Source organism: Stigmatopora nigra, chromosome 10 (genome assembly GCF_051989575.1).
Source record: "Stigmatopora nigra isolate UIUO_SnigA chromosome 10, RoL_Snig_1.1, whole genome shotgun sequence".
NCBI classification, from domain to species: Eukaryota; Metazoa; Chordata; class Actinopteri; order Syngnathiformes; family Syngnathidae; genus Stigmatopora; species Stigmatopora nigra.
This window is the reverse complement of record NC_135517.1, coordinates 12,878,740-12,892,086: the sequence shown is the minus strand read 5'-3', so window position 1 is coordinate 12,892,086 and position 13,347 is coordinate 12,878,740. Positions and strand designations below refer to the sequence as shown.

General features: G+C 37.3%; 1 long non-coding RNA gene across 4 annotated transcripts in view; it reads left to right on the top strand.

Moving 5' to 3' along the window:
- LOC144202934 (uncharacterized) overlaps window positions 1-13,347 on the top strand; it is a 68,789-nt gene that overhangs the window by 11,244 nt on the left and 44,198 nt on the right. For all 4 annotated transcript variants that reach the window (XR_013327583.1, XR_013327584.1, XR_013327585.1 and 1 more), the window contains one exon: window positions 13,143-13,223. This is a non-coding gene — a long non-coding RNA (uncharacterized LOC144202934). The remainder of the gene's footprint in view (window positions 1-13,142; window positions 13,224-13,347) is intronic.

Sequence of the window (13,347 nt, the reverse complement as noted above, 5' to 3'; positions counted from 1 at the left end):
AACGTTTTCGACTACACCTGGTTTTAGTGACATTTTGTCTTGATCATTGTACTCCAATTTCTCAACTGACTTTGGGTAAAATGTGGATAATACACTAAACTTTTGGCCAATCCACTCACATAATACATTTTTTTACTGGTTGAAGGACAACCAAATAGCCAGCCCAACTGTTTTAATCTGAAATATTGTGAATGCCTTCGTGGTAAATCTGAAGGACATTAACCAACACAAAAGAAAGACAAAGAGCAGTGGCCTAAAATTCCGCTTTATGACATTGGAGACGTTTCCATAGTTGGTTCATTTTATCAATTCAAACTTCCTCTTTGACATAAATGCCAGAAAAAAATGCCACACAGATTTTCTTCCCTAGAAACCACCTGTCGTATGTCCTCAAGGCCTTTCTGACCTCAAATGGTCTGTTACAGCTGCGTTGTTGTGTACATACAGAATGTTGTAACATAATAAGGCGCATTAGGAAGCTGGAAACATTCCTCATGAGTTAAAAGGAACCTCTGAAGAATGTTAACCCCAGAAGCCTTTGTTGGGATTTTTATAAGCAAGGCTTAAATGACGATTTATTGTTGTTACTTCATAATAGTTTGCACAACATAAGCAACCAGTTTCAGTCACTTCCAACATTAAACAATCTCATCCTCACCTGAGTTACTCATGCTCAGAGCTGAAAAGGAATTTGAAAATGAAATCAGATAATAAGATGGAGTACATTAACAGGCCAGAATGAAGAATGGCCAGGGGAAAATTGGCTTCTGATTATGATGACTCTAACAGGACATACCCTCAGCCACACTAGAACAGTGAGTAGCCAAAACTACGCAGCAGGCGGCATGTTGTCGGAGCTATTTGCCATGTAATTCTTCTCAAAGAGAGTCAAAAACATGTCTCATTCTAGCCTAATTATTTTTAAACGGTCATTTTTCTACACTTAACTTTCTAGTCCCGCTGAGACTGATGGTAGACACAATGAGGTTTTAAATTTTATTTCGTTTTTCAGTTCGTATTCAATTGTGCCGATGGTCCCCATTTTTCATGTCTGGGAAACCTTTCAAAGTAAACAACTATTGACCTGAAACCCTTCATTCCGCTGTCTACATCCTCAAATGACTGTTCAGTCCGCAAACCACAAAATTACATAGAAAATATAACATCTGGCGAACTGTTAAAAGAAAAACTTTTAGTATCTGCAAAATCAGGAAGAAAAATTATTGCGTTTGAGACAAGGAGGCATTTGAAGGTAAAGGGGAATGGCTTTCAAAAGTAATAGGGAATCCAACATTGAGTTTTTAGATTGGCTAGGTCACACAGACAGCTGTCAGGAATAGTGGTCTTTGAAACTTGTGGGGAAAAATATTTCCATCCAAATGATCTCAGAAGGACAAGAATTACCTACTACATCATTCTAAAATAATGTGTTGTTTACTCTTTTACTTACCAATACCAATATTAGGGTATTATCAATGGTTTTGTAATATTTCTTCTCCATCTTCTTATTCCCATTTACATCCATTTCGTTTCATTTTGTTACCTATGTGTTTAGCTGTGTGTCTCCGTTTTCTATGGCTTATGTAGTCCAATGGATCCAGATAAACCGCCACCCTATTGGTCTATTCAAAGCTTGATTCAAATGAGTGATAACCGAGGTTCAAACATTTCCCCAATGGAAAGTGCCATGATATAACCTTTGAGCTATATAAATGAAATTAACTTAACTGACTGGGGAGCACAAATTATGACCCAATAAAGAGAGTCTTATTACATGGGCTAATTAGAACACATTGAAACCTTAATGAAGAGTGCAGTTAGAAGCTGTACACAACATCAATTTCTCTGAACTGAAGTTTGGGTTAGAAACAAATTGGAAACGGGTTGGTAAAATGCATAAAAGTGGGAGAGGGAAAAGGGAGAATTACAAGGAATGCTGGAATTTCGTAATGCGCACGTTTGGAGTGAGAACGTTGAAACGTGTCTCAACAGCCATTCTGAGAATCGTCGGTGGAGTTCTAAACAGGGTCACTGTCTATGTCATTTTGCTGTAGGGATGTTGTAAAACATGATCTAAACTGTAAACCATACCAAAGCAGCAGACTAAAATGAATAATGTTTTTCTTTTCATTCCACAACACCAGCATCTGCTTTATGACTTAGATTGGAGTTAACAAATATTTTCTCTAGTTTCCTTCTTTCTAGAGATAAGGCAGGAAATAGAAGAATTTCAGCCAGATGGTAACATCTTTCTTGTTTCTTCCAATCAAGATTATAGAAAAATATTTCCTACAGTAAAAGGAACAAAATATTTCTTGTCAGATTGTATATTGAAAGAAAGTCTGATTTGCTAGGAATAGATGCTGCTTTAATCAACGATATGCATTAGTGAAAGATAAAGGAAATCAAAAGTCTCATGCGGTATAATTAAAAGCTTTTTCAAACCTGAAGTAAATTGAAGGTTGTAGCTGGAAAAAAAGTACTGTGACTATTGGTAATGGCTCTTAATGCCTATATTTTCTTCAAAAGTAATCACTAATTTGTGTGCTCCGTCTTACAGAGTCCAATTCAATTCAATTAAATGCCTTAATTAAACCGGATGAGCGCTTCTAAGCTGACACCTTCTACAAGAGTAATCTTGCTGAGCATAACAGCAAAAAGAGGCACAACGCAAGAAAAAACAACATTTTAAAAAATAACACATTAGAGCAGAAAAAGACAGAACACTCACAGCAGGTTTAGATTACAGGCAATTTATCAGACACATTTTTCAAATAGTTTTAGATTCTCTTCACTTAGCTAGTCCTGCCAATTTGAGGTCTTTTTGTAGCCTTTTCCAGCTAAATGCCCTTTACCCGTTTTGGGTTTTCACTCTGGGGACGACTGGCCGAATATCTTGGGATCGAAGGGCTTTCTGGATCTGCTTGATGAACAAAAATACCTTTAAATGAGAGGGCACCAGCTCGATCAGAGCTTCGTGCAAGCTAGAGAGCCATCATGTGAATCAGCGTTTGGAAAGAGATGGGCAATTTGCACAAGTATAAAGAGTGCAATGATGCACTCAATTGCCACATCTGGTCACAAAATTGCACATGCTGTCCATTTTTTTTTTCAGGTACTCGTTCAAGTGCTGCATGTAGAGATCACTCATACTGCTGTTGAATATTTTTTTATACTAAGATTGTGGTCTAATGAGCAACAAGTGACAAAGTATTGAAGGGTGCTATATGGTTTTCATTCTCACTGATCAAACGGACATGTAGTGTCTTATAATGGCGATGAATCAGGTGCTTCTTTTTTCAGCAAAAACAAACAAGCAAACTCATTGGTTAAACTGTCTGTGCTTGATGGGTTTGAGAAAAAAAAAAACACCCAGAGCGAGGACTAGTTTTAACACGCCTGCTCTAATGATTCTAATCGTATAAAATAAACAGACCACCTGTACGATATATAATTTTCCATATCACGTTCTTTTTTCCAACTCATAAAGTTAAAATAAAAGCATATGCACCAAAAATATGGCTTTTTTTTAGGAATCCAGAACACCATACAGGAAAAAGAAGACTGATTCAGTGAGTGACAATATGCGATAGCTGATTCTCTCTTTTTGACCCTCTGAAGCTGTGGCATTTAAGCTCACGTGTACCCCCGCTAAGTTCAAAAGAAAAGAAAGTGAAAGGAAATCTGAACACATCACCCTCTTAAAGGATACGCCTAGACTGATCTTTTGTCGTGGCTTCCCTAGACAGACACCAGGTGCATAAAGAAATCAAATTGGCTGGAAATAAGAAACCCTTGAGTTGTGAGCAATGTCAGCTATTATTTTAGTGAGACAGAGACAGACATCAGTGACAATAAATAATTATATTTTATTCAATAACATCAAATCCATTAGGTAAATGTGAGTGAAAAAGTGTTTTTTTTTAGTTTGGTGGTTTTGGATAAAAGGCATTCAGTTCAGTGTTCAGTGTGTACAGTTTAGAGTACTTTGACCCACAGTTGTGACAGTGTTGACCTTTTGAAAGCTGCTCTATTACAGTGTGATGATGTGAATGAAGGTTTTCAAAGACACTTTTAGTACTGGCTTAATAATAAGTGTAGGAATAATACTAATGAAAAAAAATAAAAAGAAAGAAATCTAAACATTGCCTCAGGTTTCACACACACCCAAACATGCAGCTCTAATAGGAGATAATGGATTCTGGGTCAACACCTGGTAATCCTTACATTTGTGAAAAGCCTTGACATTTTCCAGAAAGTGCCATACAGCATGTCGTTTCTGCTGTGTAAAAAGGAAGCAGAATCAAAAGACTGAATACTGAATAGGAGGCAATACTAAAAGCCCAAAAATGACATCTTACTTAAAATAAATAAATAATAATCTGCTTCACTTTATCGAGCCTATCTGTTTGTGTATGAATTGAAACATGTTAACAAAATAACAAACAGTATTTTCTATTTCTTTTCACATCTATTTTGAATGGTTGTGATCCATTTAAAGGAAGATGGCTTGAAGGTTATCTGATTTGTGCCCAGAGCACGTAAAATTCCATGATACGACAAGATCCACGTAGAATTAAGATGTTACATTTGCACAAGGCCCATCGATAGTCAGATACAGTTGTTCATGTGTGTATTGTTACTTATATCACCAACATATTTCGATTGTCTGTGATCCAGAAGAAGGCAATGGTAACAGCCAAAAGGTGGACAGCCTTGTGGTTTGACCTTAAATCTGCAAACCCAATACTGCCCCCTACTGTTTCATTGGATGGACCCCACCCCCCTCTTCCAACCCACCTTCCATATCCCATTATGGCTCATGTGATGTGGTGTTTGATCCTCTAAATCTTGGGTTCTTCATGTAGGCCCATTCTAACCATGAACCTTTTGACCTCTAGACTCTCCCCTTGACACACAAGTGCTTACAAAAGCCTTACCAGAGCAATACATTCCTCAAGGTTTGGCATGCAGAAACGGAGAACGTAAGTGAAAAAAAACATTCAAAAACATCTGGTTTTGCTCTCCATCTGTGATCTTTCCCTACCAGGTCTAAACAATTAACTGTTAAATGATACATGGTTGGAGATTTTTCTTATCTGTAAACTTGACAATGGAACTATAATGGTTGGAATTATGACATTGATTTGAAAGTATTGATGATACCCAGGTATTAGTTAAACTTTTGAAATACATACACACGTACCACACTTCCCATTTGGTATGAGTTTCAATGGTTGGCTCTCTCCTTGTGTCCTGGGATTGGCAGACCACAAATCCAGAGATTCCACGACCTCGTGCCCATATTTGGCTGGGTTGGGCCCCCGCACCCTTGTGAGGATAAGCCGTAGAGAGAAAGAGAGGCAGAAAGAGAGAGAGAGGGAGAGAAAGTGAGATAGGGAGAGAGAGAGAGAGAGAGAGAGAGATTGAGAGAGAGAGAACAAGAGGGGGATAGAACAAGAGGTGGAGAGAATAATAGATAGAGAGAGCAAGAGATAGAGGGAGTGAGAACAAGAGAGAAAGAGAGAGGTTGAGAGGGAGAGAGAGCAAGAAAGAGAGGGAGAGAGAGATGGAGGGAGAGAGAGCAAGAGAGAGCGAGAACTCTGAACCATGCTCTTATTAGAGCCACTGGAGGGCAGTGTAAGAACTACGTGTGGTCCCCAAGACCATCCTTGCTCCAGTGTGCATGTGTGTCACGGATGATCATTCTTCTCTATACACACATCTGGACCTTCCTTGACTCAACCACTGCTTCTTCCTTTCCCCTTCTTTTTTTTCTGGTGGAAATGTTCAATCTGCTTTATTTGGTTGTGTAGAACTTGGACTCTCTGGGTTGTGAACTCGGTGCTCAGGATGAAATGGTTTATGGTTTCCAGGTCATCTGGACAGGATGAGCACTGTATTTGACTGGCGTCCAACCTCAAAGCCAAAGGCAAACTCACAGGCTTTCCAGTAGAACTAATCATTCTACCATATTTATAGTCTTTGGGATGAATATTTGTTTTATTTTGATTTATTTTTACGATTTCCCATTCAGTGTCAGCTATAACAGCAAACAAACAGAAAGAAGACTTCAATTAAATGAGAATCCTATGCTCTAATTTCAGTCAATGTCATGTTTGAAAAGCATAGTGCAGCCCGAAGTAATAGCTGTTTAGCAGTTGTGCCTCACAGGTTTTCGGAAATTGGGAACAGCCATTGTGTATAATTGTTCACAATAATGACGGAGTAGAGCTTCACGATTGACAAAATGGTCAGCGTGTTATGTTCTGAGATTTAGGGCATGTTTACCGTTTCTGTTCATGTGAATCACACAGAAATGACCTTCATCCACGCCATATAAAGTCTGGCCAGGCCAAAAAACGAAAGTTATTTCGGGCATGCCACTAAAAATGGGTTGAGAGTGCAACACATTTACCATGGCAACAAATACTTTACCAACAAAAGATAAAATGCATAGCTGGAGGTATGCGAGCCATCATTTTAATGTTTCAATGTGTGTAGAGTATCCATCATTTTATTGTTTCGTTTTATCACATTTTTAATACAGTTTCTCTACTTGAGGCTTGCTTCTCAAATGCAAAAAAATCAGCCCAACTCAAAAGGGTTCAATCATTGGTTCCCTGGAGCAAATATCACCTGATAATTCTAGTAAATAACTGAAATTGAACTGTATATCAATGAATTATTTGTGAACTTTAATTGAAGTCTCGACGAAATGATTCCAGAGAACACAATATACACAGATGCTAAACCAAAAAGCATTTGGAGAGGCACCCTTTTCATTGAATACTGTGAGTGTAGTTTGGAGCTAGACAGCATGTTTCAGCACTTTCCCTAAATGTTTATTAAGTTTTAGATCAATACCCATCGAAGAGTGCTGATGTGGAAGATCATTAGAGATCGAGTGTCACACACATGGTCAACTTTCTCTTGTAAGTTGATTATTTTAATTTATACTTTCACAGCCATCAAAGAAATAGTTAAGTATTGCTGTTTTGTATTCTAAGAATGGATTTAACATTATGCAAAGTTGTTTCTGGTACTGTCGATATTTCTGCTAGACAAACCGGAGCCAGCATGTCGCCAAGCAAACTATGTATTTGACCTTTGATCCTGAAAGAGACACCAAACAAAGCTGCTATAAGTAATTCTGTTGAATTTTCAACTATATTAACAGAAATAGATGTGATTCCTGACAGTACTTCTGGATTCTTTTTAGCAACCTTACAAATAGAAGTTGTTCTGCTTATATGGTGGCGTTTTCTGACGTTGGAAGAATGTTATTTTCAAGTTTAGCTATACAAATTGTTTTTAAATATATTTAAGTCCCAAGAGAAAGACAAATATGGCAACCCTTTACCGATATTCATACATACCGCAAATAGCTTTATATTACAAAACATATATATTGTAGTCAGCAACCCATAATGATATAAGAGACGAAATAAAACCTTTTTTGTGTGTGCACTGAAAATCAAAGCTATGTTTAGAACATTAGGAGGACTTTTAAGTGATGGATCCCGTTTCACAAAATTGACTATTCTAGACAAAGGTTGCGCCACTGTATTAAACATTAAAGGCTCACAAGATAAAATTGCATTTAGAGGCTTGGTGTTTTGTGACCTGGGAAGCACTGTATGCTGGGTAATTTGAATTCAGTTCTTTGGAAACACGTACTAGTATTTGAAGCTTAAGCCTCACCCCCAGTGGTTCAAAAGGATGGGTTTTTTTTGTGGTGCAAATCGCTGCTCTTTATATGACAGCTCAGCTCACGTTTTTTCTCTTATAAGGTCAAGGATAGAGTGACCCATTTTAACAAAAATCACACTCCTAACTGTGGTGGACAGCATATCAAGTTCACACTTTTGTTTTCCTGCTTTCATTTCATTTAGTCACATTCCATCAGTTCACAAAAGCCCGTGGGACTGCATCATGAACTTGACAGGTACTATCGCTGTTGTCACCCAGACGTTGCTAACCTTGCACATTCTCACCGTCAAACACAATTTGCATTGATTGCTTTTATATCTTGCAGGACCCAGCAAATCCTTATTAATGTCACATAAAGAAAGTAGAAAATGAATCGTAAAAAAAATCGCTAAAATATAATAAAAGTTCAAATTGTACTCTCACTGGTATATCTATGTGTAGATAGGGATACCAAATTGTGGAATAATTATAAAGAAATGCAACATGACTTAGCATGTTATATACTTAGAGCTGCCAATTTAATGTTTTTCGATACATTTGACATAATGCTGCATGCTACTTGATTCCACATTTACCTATGTCATGATCTGCATATATATTACTACCACAACAATACCCATAATTCCAGTGTTGGGTTATCATTTTTTCCATTTCCTAGGTATTCCCCATGTGGCTTGCTATTTTACTTAATGATATTTTTTGGACAGAAAAAAAAACGCCTACTAAATAAAGGATGCCTGTGATGCCTGTTAAATGAAAGCTTGCATTCAAGTACAGAAACTAGCAGTTAAGATGCTTTTCTTGAAGATATAATCACAGAGAAGATTGAAAGCTCCGCTTACCAAGGGAATTGATAACTTTAAAACACTTTGTATAAGGCTTGCAGACCATATTAAACGCCCCACAGAGCTCTTTGTGAAAGATAAATCATCTGCTTCCCATTGAGCTTTAATCTGTAGATACAGTTTATTCTTAATCATCAAATATTATTCAGGGCACACGAATATGTTTACGCCAACACTGAAAAAGATACTCGCGATGTGGGGCAGTATCCATTTAAAAGTGGAAATTCAAAGTTGTTGCAAAACAGTTGGGTTTCTGGCTTCTGCTTTCATGTATACACATAAACTAAATTGGAAGCGCCAAACTACTGGATGCACAATGCAGCTTTCCTGCTATTCCTAGCCTTGGCATGGTGCACTGCTAGCTTCCACATTGACACACTGTGATGCTGTGACAGCTGGTCTCCTTCCTTGGTTCCACTCTCCATCCCATAGGGGCAAGATCCATGACAACCAGCAGGTGATGCACTTATTCTGGATGCCTATTTGAATTATTTCCAATTGTACTGGTAAGGAGCCATTATGCTGGTGGAAATCACCAAGATGTCCTTTGGAATTTTGTATCCCTGTGGGAGGATTGCTGGATTTGATATTCTGGACGCGTTCATTAGTCAGACATTGGTTCCATGGTACATATATGACACCCCGCTCGTAAGCCTGATGAATCCTTGGCTTGAAGCAATAGGCTGAGGGACTCAGGGAGATTGCCTACTGCAGAGTCATGGGGCTTTGCCAGTTTCAACATGATTACGGCTCAGCTCAACACTTAGATTTCCCATACAATTTAAAAACTGCAACGTGGAAAAGAAAGGTCATGAGAAAAGTAAAATCTACTCTATGATTTAACTGTCTTTGAAACATCTCAATATTGGAAGACATTTGAGGATTGGAATCTAAACACAGTTCAATTAGAACTTTTAGATGTGATGCTATATACACATAGGATAATATGAAAAGCAAAGGCAGCGATGTAGATGTCACTTTGTTATTATATCATCTTCCTGTATCTCTTCTTTTTTAAACAGACATTTTCTGGTCTCATTTTTGAGTCAGCCCAATCTAACACATTATCTGATTACCCCTATCTGTCTGTGGTTCAACATGTTTTTTCTTTCATTCATTACCATCTAACATGCACTATTGATTACATTACAAATAAGTAATCAAACTTGTTACTTGGAGTAGTGGGGTTTTTTAAGGTGCAGCCTTCTATGCTTCAGGTGTTTTTTTTATTTGTACTAACTTTTGGGCAGGATTATTTATTTGATGGGCTTGCTCCTTTTCCATTCAATAAAGAAGGAGGTACATTTGTTTCAGTGCAAGAATGTTTTGTGTGTTTGTGTGTGTGCAACATCAAGACACACACACTGTGGGTAGAAACCAGTGTGCTGCTTCTGCCTCTGCTACACCATTAACAAGGTTATTGATTGTAGATTTCAGCATGTAATCATGGTCACCCCTCAGAAAGCAAACTAATTGCTATTTATTCCAAAGTTTCGATGTGGTGTATTGACAGCTTGCTCCCCTGCAACACTAATTTAAACATGAAACACTTCAACACAAAACTGAAGCGGAGAACGGTGCAGTTTGGTAAAAAAGATAAAACAAGCACACCGTTCTTTTATTTCCTTCTTAACCCCCCCAAGGCCATCCATGAGTATTGGAGGAAGAGCAAAACAAAAACAAACACTGCAAAGAGGAGTGGAATTTACCAGTGATTGCTAACCCCATGTGCACGTCTCCACTCAATTTGGTAAAGCTTACCTTATAAATTGTTGGACAGATTTTTGGTATCATTTGATTTAGGAAATAAAAGCCGGAATTGGTCACTGAAGTAACTTGATATGGGCCATCGTGAATGTACTTCTTAAAAGCTTTCAAACATTCTGGGTAAAACTTTTGTTTAGTTCTCTTTAAATGTTATAGCTCAGGACTTTAGTTTTAGTCTAATATGACCTTCCATGTGCAAAAAGATCACTTCTTTATACATCCTGACATATGGTATTGATTTTGACAGGCTCAAAATAATGTAATGCTCACAGGTCTTTTGTAATGATTGACTGACCGGCTCTGATTGAGATTATACACCAAAGTAGGCTGTGTTCTTTGTTTCTTCAGACTGAGTGCATTTGAAAGCACCACTGAAGTAGTTGTTCTTGTTCTTCTTGTGGAATCCAAAGTCCAACTTCTCTGTCATGTTTCATGCCGATCAGTTTTGTTTCAGTAATTACAAGCTGAGAAAGACAAGACATCCAGTAAACCGTATGTGGTCCTGCTTAATTTTCACAATTTATTCTCTTTTAATTTAAATGTATTGATGTTCAGTCATCTAACAATTGTAGATTTTCTTCTCTTTACTTTCTTACAAGTATGTCCCTTAAAAAAGTTGCAGCAACATTTTCTAGAAAGGCTTCAAAGAGGACATAAATCACTTGTCTCTAGTTTCATCCGGAGGCATCAATCAAACACATTAGCATCCCTACAGGTAGCCTTCTTCATATGCCTGCATCTTTGTTCATCCATTAAGCCAGGCAATTAATTTCTCTTTCAGTTTAAGGCAATAATTGAGACTATGCACACAATTAGACATTTAAAAATAGAGCCAACCTATATTTGTCAAGGAACCACTGAATTTATTGGTCCGGACTATATTAAGAGGGATGGGATTGGACCCATGGGTGATATATCCATAGACACCCCGCTTCTTCCAAATGGCATTTTACCTGGGGAGCTGCATTAAAACCTGTGAACCTTTCCATTTCTGTCACTCTTCTATCAGTGCCTTTGCAGCGAGCTAGCACGCAGTGAGATCCACTCCCCCGATGATGTGACTGCAACCCACAGCACACTTGTGCCTTTACACATATGAAGCAGGAATTGACATTTAAACCAAGCAACTGGATTAGTAAAAGCAGACAGCTGGTACTCAAGATAGACATTCATATCCATGAAAACTTGACTTGTATTAACGAGCTTCAACGGTTTACTTGAGTGTACTTGCTGTGCACCTCACGCCATATGTGGAAATATTACATTTATCCACTATTGGAAAGCTCAAAAAAAATAATAATGCGAGTTTAAAATGTACTAGGTGACCCAATATATAAGCTTTGGCATTTGTCCCTGCTGTGTCTTTTTTATTGGACCGTGTTCTGCAAGATTTGCTTCCCTTCCAACTGAAATTACAGGAAATTATCAAGTGAATACTCGATATATTGCAGTGGCTGTAGCAAATACAACTCCCATGAAATGAAGTATGACATTTCAAAAGAGGTTTCTCATTAAAATAAGTCCTGGGAGGTCAATTCAAATACTAGTACTAAGCAAGTGAGTATTGGTAGCTCAGCATTTAAAAAATGTTAGTTTTGGGTTCTTTTGGGATTGTTATTTTATTGTATTTTTTACATTATTATTTAGTTTTTTCCCTCTGTATAGCTTGTTCTTGTGATTTCCCAATTTTTTCAACCTGTTGGGATCTGCCATCAGTTATACCTCTTATGTCATCCACCTCTTCCTCATTGGCTCATCAACCTAATCTATTTAAAGCCTTTGTAGTATATGCCTCTTTTTTGACCTTGTGCCTAGTATTCCCTAGTATTCCCTTGTGTTTCCCTCAGTATTTTTCATGCTCTTTAAATTGTTTCATCTGAATAGTTTTTGTTTTGAAATAATGCACAATTTGCTTCACTTATCTTTACTGTTAATTTCTGATGGTCTTTAAAGTAGTAGTCTTGTCTTTGGAATCTCATAATGGTCAAGATGTGTAGGGACTCCAATCAAATTCTTCTTTTTTATTTTTTCAGTTCCTGAATAAGGTCTCTTAATTATTTGTATTGATCAAAGAATTCTTACTTGACTTCATTATTTATTCATCTCTAATTGAAGTCAACTTGTTCTTACCTTGGTTTACATGGTACATTTGCTTTTTGCAGAAAGTAAGGCCAACTTGCTTTTGATGGTCTTATTTTAGAACTGTCTCATGTTTATATTATGCTTGGCAGTGGCTCATAATTTGGTAATGGCTAAACATCAAGAGCTGTAGTGCACTCAGGCATACCTATGGAAGTAAGCCTCACTTGACCTGAAAATGGTTTTTGTGACTCAAATATATATAAAACAAACATTTGTGTCATGGGTAACTGATGCCTATTCAAGCCATCACTCTGAGCTAATAACTAGCCAGTTACTCAGACTCACTTTTGCAAATACAGACAATTATATTTCATTAACCAACTATTCATTTTGTTTTTAATTTGAGGAGAATCCAAAGACCTGTGAGGAAACCACCATAAACACAGAGAGAACATAAAAACCTGATCAAGGAATTTCAGAGACTAACCTGATAACTGATCCATGCTTGACACTTTCCAACAGGCTGCACAGTACAATAATATACATGAAAAAGGATAATCAATTTGTAATCCTGTTATAAAAACGAATACTTTAATTCCCCAACCACTTTTTTTGTGTGGCCCATTAAAGTTTTCTGAGAGATAATCAATTGTGCCAAAGAAAATGATCATTGTTTTACTTTATTGGCGTGAAAAGGAAAGTATTTAGTTACCATCATCATGTCTCTTTTTTCAGTTCCTCTCAGCATGTCAGCGATATCCTAAAATGGCCAAATTTGACTGACTCTACATTCATGAGAAAATTGAGACAAGATATGTAAGTTTCAATTCAGTATCTATTCTTTTTGTTACAGTTTCATTTGACGTTACACCATGTTACTTCATTAATGTAAATTAAGAGGCTTGGCTGGTTGGTAAAGTGTTTCCCAATGTTATCTGGA